This window comes from Doryrhamphus excisus, linkage group LG7 (genome assembly GCF_037039965.1).
Source record: "Doryrhamphus excisus strain RoL-2023G ecotype Guam linkage group LG7, RoL_Dexc_Guam_v1.1, whole genome shotgun sequence".
In the NCBI taxonomy this organism is placed as follows: Eukaryota; Metazoa; Chordata; class Actinopteri; order Syngnathiformes; family Syngnathidae; genus Doryrhamphus; species Doryrhamphus excisus.
In genome coordinates, this window is record NC_136363.1 from 17,107,010 (window position 1) to 17,120,000 (window position 12,991).

The 12,991-nt window shown below is 35.9% G+C and overlaps 1 long non-coding RNA gene across 2 annotated transcripts in view; it reads left to right on the forward strand.

Annotated features, from left to right (window-relative positions):
* Positions 1–5,362: 5,362 nt before the first annotated feature.
* The window catches only part of LOC131109156 (uncharacterized), an 11,854-nt gene continuing 4,225 nt past the window's right edge, over positions 5,363–12,991 (forward strand). For both annotated transcript variants that reach the window (XR_009120675.2, XR_013627764.1), the window contains exons 1-2: positions 5,363–5,500; positions 6,045–6,158. This is a non-coding gene — a long non-coding RNA (uncharacterized LOC131109156). The remainder of the gene's footprint in view (positions 5,501–6,044; positions 6,159–12,991) is intronic.

Genomic DNA, 12,991 nt, shown 5'->3' on the forward strand with positions numbered 1-12,991 from the left:
ATTTATTTTCTGTCACGTTCACCTAAATATTGCTTTTAATGGATCATTTACTTATGAGTTTGTTGCAGACTTGACTATTCCATTTAGCTCTGACTCACCTTGAGTCAGAATAACTGGCAGCGTCTCTGCATGTCACATCTGCATCTATTTAGGGAAAATCTTTATAATGAAAAAAAAAATCTATGTTTTTTTCCCACCCCTTTTAGCTATGAAGGACAAATCTCTTGTGTTTTCTTTCACCTTGTGAACAAACTACAAAAAGTAGCACAATCGATAGCAAGCCTCTGAAGATCCCGCTTGTATTGTATTTTGGAATGAAGGGTGAAAAAAGGAGAATTGCAGCCAGATGAACAGCTGTATTGAAATAAACCATCATCTCCATATGCTGAGGGAAAACAATCTCTTCACATTATGGAGTCTGAAGACAAGAGCGGGGGGGGGGAGGAAAAACACTTCATCAACTAACATTGATATTACTTCTGGCAATTAGGAGCATGCTGGTAATGATATGAGTTTTCAGCTGTAAATAATTATGCTGCCTGCCGGCCATACTTTAATTCTCGGCTGTATCTATAAACAATAATCAAACCAACAGCGTCAGGGTAAAAGTTGGAGATTTGCACTCGCAGAGTAGCGGTTTAAGAGCAGCTTATTGGAGCCCCATGGTGATGCAGCTCGTCAGGGTCACCTTCAGGTGCTCTTGCGTACAACGTAACACTGAGCTATTGATCAGCAATGTGTGGAAATATATCGAATACAGGGCTCGCTGGATGCTTTGATGATGTCAATGTTAGAATCCAATACAACAGCATTATTGTTTGTTTATATAACACAAAACAGCCACGAAAAGGATTGTGTTCTTTACATATTTTTTGCTCACAACACAATCATTAGCATGTTTGTGATCATAAATTAATTAATGTATATTATATGCCAACCTTAAGATACTAGTCATTCATGTCATGGGAATCTGCAAAGCTTGAATCGAGTCCTCTTTGGTTTCACATTTAAACCAAAAGAGAAGTCTCCCGATTTGTAGTAGTGTGAAAAAGTGATTGCCCCCTAAACCTATAACCGGTTGGGCCACCCTTAGCAGGAACAACTGCAATCAATAACTTGCAATGAGTCTCTTACAGGAATTTTGGCCCACTCATCTTTGCAGAATTGTTGTCGTTCAGTCACACTGGAGGATTTTCCAGTATGAAGCCCTTTTAAGGTGATGCCACAGCATCTCAATAGGATTAAGGTCAGGACTTTGGACTACGCCACTCCAAAGTCTTCATTTTTTCTTCAGCCATTCAGAGGTGGACTTGTTGGTGTGTTTTGGATCGTTGTCCTGCTGAAGAACCCAAGTTGGTTTCAGCTTGAGGTCACCAACAGATGGCCGGATATTCTCCTTCAGGATTTTTTGGTAAACAGCAGAATTCATGGTTCCATTTATCACGTCTGAAGCAGCAAAACAGCCCCAGACTTTTGTCTCATCAGATCACAGTATTTTTCCAGACCATCGCACTACCGCCACCATATTTTACTGTTTGATGTTCTTTTACGTCAGGCGTAATGGGACACACACCTTCCAAACTGTTCAACTTTTGTCTCGTCAGACCACAGAGTATTTTTCCAGACAATCTCACTACCACCACTATATTTTACTGTTGGTTTGATGTTCATTTACATCAGATGTAATTGACGCACACCTTCCAAACTGTTCAACTTTTGTCTCCTCAGACCACAGAGTATTTTTCCAGATGATCACACTACCACCACTATATTTTACTGTTGGTTTGATGTTCATTTACGTCAAGTGTAATGGGACAGACACCTTCCAAACTGTTCAACTTTTGTCTCTTCAGTCTACAGAGTATTTTTTTCCAGACGATCACACTACCACCACCATATTTTACTGTTGGTTTGATGTTCTTTTAAATCAAATGTAATGGGACACACACCTTCCAAACGAGTCAACATTTGTCTCATCAGACCACAGAGTATTTTTCCAGACGATCATACTACCACCACTGTATTTTACTGTTGGTTTGATGTTCATTTATGTCAGATGTAATGTGACACACACCTTCCCAACTGTTCAACTATTGTCGCTTCAGACCACTGAGTATTTTTTCAGACCATCACACCACCACCACCATATTTTACTGTTGTTCTGATATTCTTTAAAATCAGATGTAATGGGACACACACCTTCCACACTGTTCAACTTTTGTCTCATCAGACCACAGAGTATTTTTCCAATCATCAAGATGTTTTGTTGCAAAATTGAAACAAGCCTTTGTGTTCTATTGTTCAGTAGTGTTTTTTGTTTTGGACCTTATGGTGGACTCATGAACACTGACCTTAACTGAAGCAAGAGAGGCCTGCAGTTCTTTGGATGTTGGTGTGGGGACTTTTGTGACCTCTGAGTCGTCGTCGTACTCTTGGGATCATTTTGGTTGGCTGGCCACTCCTGGGTAGGTTCACCACTGTTCCATGTTTTTGCAATTTCCCATCGATCTGAAACATTTCCGTGTGAGAAACATGCAAAAAAATAAATTGTTTTTGATTCATGCCGTAACCTGATGCGTATCCAAAGGTCTATCACAAAGAGATCTACAACCCTCCAAGTAACTTGTACTGGAGAGTGCTGCTGACACTCTTGTCCTCAGCACAACAACAGCTCTGTTGTGACCGCCCCAGGTGACACACCCACCGTAGACATAAATACGAGGTTCATTGATGAAGAGAAAATACAAGAAAAATACGTGAGAATACAAGAGTGATTCTTGACAGCGAACTTTTCCTCACTGTCAAGCAGCAAATGGCAGCCTGCTGATGTGTACGGCCCAAGATGAAGAGCATAATTAAGGAAACATATGAAAGCCGACACTGGGTGTGAGATTAATTATCTGCGTGTCAATAGCTCATCAATAGCCGATTAACTAATGACACATGGCCCAATGAGGGCTATTGATCTGCTCCTCGTCTGCCGCGTTAATAGGTTGTAACCGACATTTGGAATGAAAGCTGACAGAAAGTGAAGGGGCTAGTGTGCACTAAACTGCAGAAATCACAAATGTAGTCAAAGCACATTGATGTAATGTGATCTCGTGGGATGCCGGTGATTACTGTGACCACAACTGATCTTATTTGAGTTTGCCAGAATTCCCATCCTTTCAGTGATAATTAAAAATGACCCCAAAGGAGCTTGCCCCTCCCTAGAAATGAAAAAGGACTCAATCTATATTAATGGCATCGGAATGGCCAACATCATAAGTTAGCCACTCTATGATAATGATTGTAATGATAATAATGAACACTTGGATGAGGGATGAACAATCCCTTGTCCTGGAGTTGGATCCCTATACAGGTTAATTAGGTAAGATAACATCATTAGCCACTCTCATGCCTGCACTGAGAATTAATTGGAGTAGATGGCGATTTAGGTCTATATTAAATCGCATAAACGATCAATGACAGCTTAGGCAAGACTTTGGAAGTCCAAAATGGTGCACATCTTATTTACGCTGCTTAATGAAGACAGAAACTGCAGTGTTTTTTGACAGAGGTATAACAATTAAACACTTAAACGCAAACATACTGTAGCCGAATGCAAATCCGATAAAACCAAACTAACATAAACCAATTTATTTTTAATTTTTACATGCAGAAAACAATTTAAAATCCTAATGTCACTTTTTCTTAATCAAAGCCTGTGAGTTATTTTTGAATTCAATAGTGTTTCTCACCTCATTTGTCACACTGCTGTCACTTGGCGGCTTTCTTTGGCTCCACTCTGGGTTATTTTTGCAGCTGTGGAAAGAAAAGTGGTATAACTGCGTTAGTTAGCAAATAACTACAGAGTCAACCCCTGGTGATGTCATAGCTGGGGGATAAATACCGTATTTTCTGGACTATAAGTCGCTCAGGAGTATAAATCGCACAAGGCTAAAAATGCATAATTAGGTAGAAAAAACATATTGTAATATTGTAACAACGCTGAATTAACAGCAACAAACTCAATTTTTGCCGCCGTTACGGGCCACCACGAGCCAGTTGGGAGGCAGTTTGAGCCACTGTACGCCACTAGGCACCTTATTGGCGCCACTAAGCGCCACAGCAAATTGCACTAGCGCGAAATGGCACCAACTGCCGCCGGCCCAATGGACTCCTAGCATTAGCTATTGGATTCATAATGATATCAATATTCATTTAATAGTTATTTTTTATTTTTGAATTCAATAGTGTTTCTCACCTCATTTGTCAAACTGCTGTCACTTGGGTTATTTTTGCAGCTGTGATGGAAAGAAAAGTGGTATAACTGTGTTAGTTAGCAAATAACTCCAGAGTCAACCCCTGGTGATGTCATAGCTGGGGGATAAATACCGTATTTTCTGGACTATAAATCGCACAAGGCCAAAAATGCATAATTAGGTAGAAAAATAACATACATAAGTCGCATTGGCGTATAAGTCGCATTTTTTGCGGGTAATTTATTTTAACTACTTGACCAAAACAGACATTACGTCCTCTTGGAAGGCAAGTTCTAACAATAAAAGAATAGCAAACAGGCTAAATAGGTGTAAGATATGCTAACACAATGATTATTCAGCTACACAAAAAATAAACATGAACAGAAAAGGTGTCTAGTCTTTATGTAACATAGTTTTTTTGTTTCTAAGTATATATAAGTTTGTAATATAAGTTTATATATATAAGTTTAGAATAACTCTGGAGTATAAATCACAGGAACAGCCAACCTATGAAAAAAAGTGTGACTTATAGTCCAGAAAATATGGTATATTGGTAGTATTCAGTATACAGTAGTATTCAGTAAGACTAAACATTTATGTACCGTATTTTCTGGACTATAAGTCGCTCAGGAGTATAAGTCGCACAAGGCCAAAAATGCATAATTAGGTAGAAAAAAAACATACAAAAGTCACATTTTTTGCGGGTAATTTATTTTAACTACTTCACCAAAACAGACATTACGTCCTCTTGGAAGTCAAGTTCTAACAATAAAAAAATAGCGAACAGGCTAAATAGGTGTAAGATATGCTAACATAATGGTTATTCAGCTACACAAAAAATAAACATGAAAAGGTGTCCAGTGTTTATGTAAGATAAACATTTTTTTTTATTTATAAGTTGCTCTGGAGTATAAGTCGCAGGAACAGCCAACTTATGAAAAAAAGTGCAGAAAATACGGTACTTCTGGTGCCAGGTTTTATTGTAACAGAGTGCTAGCAGGGATATTTTGTACTAAATATATGCTACCAAGACAGTTGGATGCGCGGCATATTGTTACTATGTTAGCATGGTAGCATTTTAGCTATGTAGCTATGACCTATAGTGTACGTACACTATAGGACTGCCTTGGCACTTTCAGTACTAGTGCTACCTTGCTAGGTGCTAGCATGCGAACTGCCAGAATATTAGCATTTTTGCTATTTTAATTATGTCAAAATACATATACATACATGTATATGTAAGGGACACTTTAAAAGTAAGTATATGCAAACCGAGGAAATATTTTGGCAGAATTTTTCAGTGTTTAACAAAAAAACACACTAATGTATGCTAACTGATGTTCCACTGTGTTCAAAAACATTATATACAGAACGCAAGCGATTAAATCATCTTTTTCAGTTCATATAAATGTGTTTCAAACGTTTCTTTTAAAAACGCCTTAGAAGAAATTGAGACATACATCATGTGACTTCTCTCTCTTTGCTTGAGAAATGCATTTTTCTGCATCTCCCGCTAAATAATGTATCATCCAATCGTCATGTACTACATAATGTATGTTGACAAAGCATTGTGAGTACTTTACTTTCACATTTGGGAGATCATTGTCACCAGTGAAAGGTGATGAAGTATCCGTCTTTAGCGTGTCCAAGCGAAATGCATTGAAAATACAAAAAACGGTAATGCCATCTGCGAGGTGAAGCTATCATAAAGATGGGACTTCATCTTGACGGTTAGAATTTAAACAATGCTTTAATGTACTTGTAAACCAAACACTATTATAGTTATACTTGTTGTTTCAGTGAGTGAAAGACAACACTAGGAGTGTTACATGAGATGTGAGACTGTGTTGACGACATCGCCATGACAACTGCTGTGGAGCTGACTAAGAAGACGGACCATTTGGATCTCAAAAGGTAACATCTCAAACTATTAATACGATAAATGTGTTGTTTTTGTATGCATTGTGTTTGTAGTAAAGAAGAAAGCAAGTACGCACTTGGCCTTTTTTGTCAACTGTATGTTTAGATGGAGGCCTGGTTGTTTTGAAACACTAAAAACAAATAGAATATTCTCTGGTGCACCGTGCCCCGTCCCTTGGTGACTATTGAATTACATCCTTTCTACGTGTTCGTGGAAAAAGAAAGCATCGCAGTGGCTTGTGTGGTGCAAACATAGAACTATGCAGTGTCACTCCAGGTTAGGGCTTGATTGTGACAGAGGAGACGGTTAGTCTCAGGGAAGGTCAGCTTTTTGTAAAGTGACATATGATGGAAAAAGGACTTTTTAAAGTTTTATCATCATTTTAGCTTTTTCTAGTGATATTTTGCATTTTTGGCTCTCTGATTCCACTTTTGATAGGTTTTTCTTCATTTTATTTCGGCAAAGAGACACATTCCAAAGATGGAGATGGTGGTCAAGGGCTGGGTTGCATTGTGGAGGCCTTTTTTTCTTTACAGCTTTGAGACATGCATTGCACGGTGTTAGAGTGGATCTCACTCTTGCCTTGGCACTAAGCGCTAAGTACCAAAACTGCCAATGCAGTTTTATAATGTCCTTACATCATGCCAAGTATACTGTCCATGTGCATTTAGACATAAAAGTACAATGGAAAAGAGTTAGCATGCTAACACCGAGCAAGAGCGAGTAACGCTAAGTACCAACAGTGCCAGGGCTGTGGTATCGTGTCTCTACCTCATACCATTTATGTATTTGACATTAGACATAATTATAAATGGTAAAAATGCTACCAGTTAGCATTCTAACACCTAGCAAGATAACACTAAGCACCAACAGTGCCAAAGCAGTTCTGTAATCTAGCATCATGCCATGTATATATTTGCATTTACACATCAAATTAAAATGGCAAAAATGCTAACAGTTAGCATGATAACAACCAGCAAGATACAGTAACAGTAAGTACCGACAGTACCAGGGCAGTTTTTTTGTGTCTCTACATCATGTCACATAACTACAATGGCAAAAATACTACCAGTTAGCATGCTAACACCTAGCAAGATAACACTAAGTACCAACATTGCTGAGGCAGTTCTGTAATCTAACATCATGCCATGTATATATTTGCATTTACACATCAAATTACAATGTCAAAAATGCTAACAATTAGCATGCTAACACCTAGCAAGATTAAATAGCAGTAAGTACCAACAGTGCCAGGGCAGTTTTTTCGGGTCTCTACATCATGCCATGTATGTATTTGCAATTAGACATAACTATAATGGCAAAAATGCCACCAGTTAGCATGCTAACACCTGGCAAGATACAATAACAGTAAGTACCAACAGTGCCAGGGCTGTTTTTTCGTGTCTCTACATCATGCCATGTATGTGTTTGCAATTAAACATAACCACAATGGCAAAAATGCCACCAGTTAGCATAATAACACCTTGCAAGATAACACTAAGTACCGACATTGCCAATGCAGTTCTGTAATCTAACATCATGCAATGTATATATTTGTATTTATACATCAAATTACAATGGCAAAAAGGCTAACAGTTAGCATGATAACACCTAGCAAAAGACAGTAACGCTTAGTACGGACAGTGCCAGGGCATTCGTATCGTGTCTCTACATCAGGCTACGTACGTTTTTGCAATAAAACATAAATACAATGGCAAAATGCTACCAGTTAGCATGCTAACACCTAGCAATATAACACTAAGTACCGACAATGCTAAGGCAGTTCTGTAATCTCCTAACATCATGTCATGAATATATTTGTATTTACATATAAAATGGCAAAAATGCTGATATGCTAACAGTTAACATGCTAACACCTTGCAAAATATCACTAAGTACCAACATCGTGCTGTGAGTTCAAATAGCTAAAATGCTAACATAATTAATTCTCAGCACATGTGATGTATGTCATGAGATCAATAGACAAATATGTCAATTTGTTTAAATATGTTTTTTAATTTTATTTTTACATGAGCCCTGATAAGGTTGCATGAATATCCTGTAGTGCTTGCCTAGTTAGCGCACACGGACCGCACACACCGGCCCCGATTTCACTGACTTATTACACCACGCGTAATTTGAAACAATTACAAAAACACTAGCCCACTTGTTACAACACTCATTTTGCCTCCACATATACAAAGCACAGATTCAATAGCTTTACATGTTTTTCAATCACACACAGCGGAGCACAAGTGTTCAGTTAAAAAAAAAAGTATGGTATGGTATGGGATAATCTTTCACATTTTGCCTGGGGTTTATTTTGCTAATTCAACAGAAATTTGTGCAGGCCAATGAAATAATAAAGTGTCCTTGTAAATGAATAAACTAGTTGAAAAAATTTTTATCTCTTATAATAAAAGGTGCTCATTGTCCTGTACTAATAATATTTCCGCTTTAGTGACATTTTTATTATTAGATTTCAGTTGCATGTGTGCAATTTTTTATTATTAGTAAGACTTGCAGTGAAGGACACCTTTGGGAGTGTGAGTACAGTTTCACCACTGACCTTCATAGTTGAACACACAGAGGTCAAGTCATCTAGTTCTGTGTGTGTGTTTGTGTGTGTGTGTGTGTGTGTGTGTGTGTGTGTGTGTGTGAAGGTGCCGGTCCATTGTGACCATTGACATTTAGCATTCCTCCGTGTTGCCTCCTGCTTTTCAATAAGAGGATTGAAGGGTCCACAGGCCTGGTTCTCAAGAGGAAAAACAAAAAGGCTCTTGTAAAATCTCAAGGAGTTCCCATGATCCCAGGAAAGACCTTGATCCAGCTCCATTCCACAGATTAGGGCACATAAAAAGTACATATTTATTTTATCTTTTGGCCTGGATTTGACTGAATGAATTGGAGCTGAAGTATATAATACACGGCAGTAATGAGAATTGGTACAAGTTTGCTGGTTTAATGGCTGGTGAGTCATTATTATTATTATTTTTACAGGTTGCTCATTAGCTAATTTCATACCAAATACGTTTTTTTTACCCGTTTTTATAAACCTGAATGCCAGAAATGATGACAGGCACCATGATCCAACTTAGTGCACTTACCGAGTGCACTCAGACAGCAGGCAGGGCTTACACACTAATTAATAATACTGTTCAACAAACAAATATTTGTACCTCCGCCTCATTCCTACATCAATCTTTTTTTTTTTTTAACAGTGGAAAGTTTTCAAAGTCATTTTCTAGGTTTCCCCTTCCCCTTCTCTTTCAGGAACATGCATAATCTGTTAGCATCAGAGGAGCACACATGCATAAATAATTGACTAATTCACTTTAAGGGGGCCAGCATAGATTAATTAAGCCTGAATACTAATTATGTTTTCTGTCTACACCAACTGACGCGGTTGTTGTGTTAATAAGGAACTGTTGGGTGGGTCACAATTACTGTGCACACATGAAAAGAATCACACTTTGGGGGTAAAATTGGATATATGATAGATGCCTTGGATTAGCGGATTAGCTTTTATTCTTTCTATATGGATTTTTGAAAACAATGTCAATGTCTCATATAGTCACATGAGGTAATGGTATTTATTTACTTCCTATGTTTCAATTTGACCGTTTTATAAAAGCAAGACAAAATAATAAATGGAATAAAATAGAATTTTTTTTTATTGGCCTATGCCAAAATAAAATTTAATAATAAAACTTAAAATAACAGTAACAATTGAAAAATCAGCAGTAAAAATATTAATAAATTATAAATAATTATAAATAATATAAGAATTTTGTCCTAATCTGACAAGAAAATGTCGCAATTTCATAATATGATGAGAAAAAAATTAAGTAGCATGAACTTGAAATATTAATAATAACAATAACATATATGTTTTTGAATTCATATTGTTTTTTTAAAACAAATAAAACTAAACATATCAATGTTCCTAAATTAGGAGCATAAACTTTAAATATTAAAGTAATGTGTTTTTTTTCATGTCATAATGTTTCGTAAAACAAATATAACTAAAAATGTCAATGTTCCAAAATGAGTATCATAAACTTAAAATATTAAAGTAATGTGTTTTTTTAAGTCATAATATTTTGTAAAACAAATGAAACAAAAAATGTCAATGTTCCAAGTATAAAGTCAAAATATTATGGGAATAAAATCCTTTTTGTAAATTTTGTAAATTTACAATAAGAAAGTTAAAATAGTAAAATGGCATTAAACAGCAGAAATGAAAAAAAACAGCTTTAATTTTACACAAATAAAGGCAAAATATTAAAAGAGGAAGTATATTGAAAACAAGAAATTTCACTTAGTTGCACAAAATAAAATATTAAAGAAAAAATACATCATAAGAAGTCAATTCACAAAAATTATGGGAATAAAATCCTAATTAGGAAAATTTACAATAAGAAAGTTAAAATAGTAAAATGGCATTAAACAGCAGAAATGAAAAAAAACTGCTTTAATTTCATACAAATAAAGGTAAAATATTAAAAGAGGAAGTATATTAAAACAAGAAATTTTACTTAGTTGCACAAAGTAAAATATTAAAGAAAAAAATACATCAGAAGTCAATTCACAAAAATTATGGGAATAAAATCCTAATTAGGAAAATTTACAATAAGAAAGTTAAAATAGTAAAATGGCATTAAACAGCAGAAATTGAAAAAAAAATGCTTTAATTTTACATAAATAAAGGCAAACTATTAAAAGAGGAAGTCATTTTATAACGAGAAATTTCACTTAGTTGCATGAAGTAAAATATTAAAGAAAAAATACATCATAAGAAGTCAATTCACAAAAATTAAGGGAATAAAATCCTAATTAGGAAAATTTACAATAAGAAAGTTAAAATAGTAAAATGTCATTAAACAGCAGAAATGAAAAAAACTGCTTTAATTTTACACAAATAAAGGCAAACTATTAAAAGCGGAAGTCATATTAAATTGAGAAATTTCACTTAGTTGCATGAAGTGAAATATTAAAGAAAAAATACATCAGAAGAAGTCAACTCATAAAAATTATTTAAGAATATTTGGAAAATTAAATAAAAAAAATTTGAAAAATTATACAAAAATTATAAATACATGGAAAATAATAAATTTAAATGAAATTTAAATTAATAAAAAATAAATACACAAGTAAAAATGACAGAAACAGTATATAAAGTGTAAATAATGATACAGTACAGTACATATAGACTAAGCGGTAACTAATTCATCACATTATGCCACAATAAGGACCAACAGAGGCAGGATACACCCATGCCCTTGACTCATGCACGGGGTGCCTGTCTGCAAATGGTAGCTTGAGCTCCGTGAAGATGATTTTTTGTTGTCTGTGCTCCCCTGGCAAGTAGCGCACACTGGGACGGAGGAAGACAGCTCAAAGCCCGGGCCTTGTTTACAGCTGCGTGGGGAAGAAAACAGGCAGACGTAAATGAGGGTTGACGGTTTCATGAAGCACAATTGCTTGACGGCAGATTCAATGTGACTGGGCTGAACTGGGCGATGATCCGTACAGTATGCAAAATTCACTTTCTAGCTGGTCTGCGCCCACCAGCCCCCAGCAGCGAAGCGGTCTTCCCCAAACCCTTCTAGCTATGCCTTTGAATGCAACAAGAACTGAACGAAGCATTGTTGTGCTCAATTCCTTTTGACAACAATTGCATTTACAGAGAAAGAAAGTTAGTTTTGCCACCAATTTTAGATTATTTTTTATCCATTTTGGAAGCTCCGAAATAAAATTGGGAAAGAGGTAGAATAAGAAAAGGGAATGATGAATAATCTACCCAAATGTCTTGGCAAAGGGTTCTATTGCAGCACCACGTATTCACCATGGCAAATCTGAGCATGCGCACCACGTTGTTGACGCTGCACATATCAGTATCTTTCTTTTTTTTTTTTTTTTTGCTCCCCGAGGATTAAAATTGTTGTTTATCGTTTTGGAAATGCAACATCTGCACGTTCCATCCGGTTATGGCACATTAAACAACAGGCCTTGTACTTGCAAGGAGCATGCTGTCAATGTCAGTGGGATAAAGGAAAGCAGGATGAGAAGCAGACATTTCCTAGCTCTCTCTCTAGACACAGAGGCTCACGTGGTGTCGCTTGGATTAGATTTTTACTGACAATGACCCAAAGCGTTCGGCCTGGGGTGCATGTACTGTACTCCTGATGTGGACTTTCCCATATATTTCCCTCTTCCTTTAACTGCCGCTGAACTTAGGGCAGTAATACATTTGTAGTTATCAGATGACTTACTGACATTTGCAGGACAGAGAGCTCATTTACGGGTCACTGTGAGAAAAACATGGAGGAGAACCAATAAACACGCAAGCAACATAAATTGAAAATTAGTCAAATGCGTTGGCGTCAATCATTCCTTTATAGAAGTTGATATAGATGCAGTAGACTCATGTGAGTTCTACCAAACAATAAGTAGGATTCTTTTTTTAATAAACTGACTATTTTTGTTATGAAAAAGCACACTTATAATCACACTCTTATTACACAAAATAATGCACAACGACGAGCCAATTCAAGAAACAATACAAGCAGTTGATGTTTGCTATACATGATGCATAAAATGAAATATTAAAAAAAAAATACATCAGAAGAATTCAATTCAAAAAAATTATTTAAGAATATTTGGAAAATTTAAAAAAATAAAAAATTTGAAAAATGATACAAAAATGATAAATACATAGAAAATAAATGTAAATGAAATGTAAATAAATAAAAAATAAATACACAAATAAAAAATGACATAAACATTATATAAAGTGTAAATAATGTTACAGTACAGTGTTTAT